Source organism: Mustela putorius, unplaced genomic scaffold (assembly GCF_011764305.1).
Source record: "Mustela putorius furo isolate JIRA1106 unplaced genomic scaffold, ASM1176430v1.1 tig00003871_pilon_pilon_pilon, whole genome shotgun sequence".
NCBI lineage: Eukaryota > Metazoa > Chordata > Mammalia > Carnivora > Mustelidae > Mustela > Mustela putorius.
In genome coordinates this window covers 11587840-11588703 of record NW_025422023.1, presented here as the reverse complement: position 1 = coordinate 11588703, position 864 = coordinate 11587840, and positions in this window count along the sequence as shown.

Here is an 864-nt window from a genome sequence, read left to right as displayed (position 1 = left end):
AAAAATCTGAGTTAATACTTGAAACTCCCAGATGGAACAGAAAAGAAGGGGATTGGAAGAGAGAGAGGGTGGGGGGAGAAATGAAGAGAAGAGAGAGGGAGGGGAGAAGTGAGGGAGAGAAGGATTGAGATTGATTTTGAGATCGGTCAAGCATCACATTTTTTTTTTTTAAACATTCTGGCATAAAAATATTTAAAAGATCCGGACAAAAACACTGATCCGTTTTTCCTTACTTTAAAGACATAAGTGATATGATTTTTTTTTTTTTTTTTGAAGTCTCACTGGGTACACCAGGAAAATTATTCAAAAGCCATGCGGTAGGGTGCGAACTAAGAGCATTCTTCAAACAAACGCGACCTTTTCTGTTTCTTGTACTCCTTTTCTCAACCCAGCCAGAAAACCCAGACAAGTTTATTTACACACACACCCGCACACGCACACACACACACACACACACACGCAGAGAGAGAGAGTGGCGGAAACGCCCTCTCTCCATCCCTTCCAAACAATTATCTCTGAGAGCAAAAGAAAATAATCAACGGCCCTCTGTGCTGGGCGGCTGAGCAGGAGAGCCGGGCGCCGGGAGGGAGGGCGAACCGCAGGCGAGCCGGGAAACGTGGCTCCTCCGCCGAGGAGAGGATTTGTGAAGGGGAGCGCTGGCCCGCGTGCGCCTCTTGTTCCCCGTGTAATTTGCAGCCAATCATCAGTAGGTGTCCACGTCCCTGCGTCCTCCTCACCTCGGCGCCAATCACCCCCCCGCCCCCGCCCCCGCCCCCAGCTCCACACCTCCTCCCTCGCCTTTCTCTCGCGCTCCCCTCCCCCAGCAACCACACACACGCACACACACACAAACAGAGAGGGAAG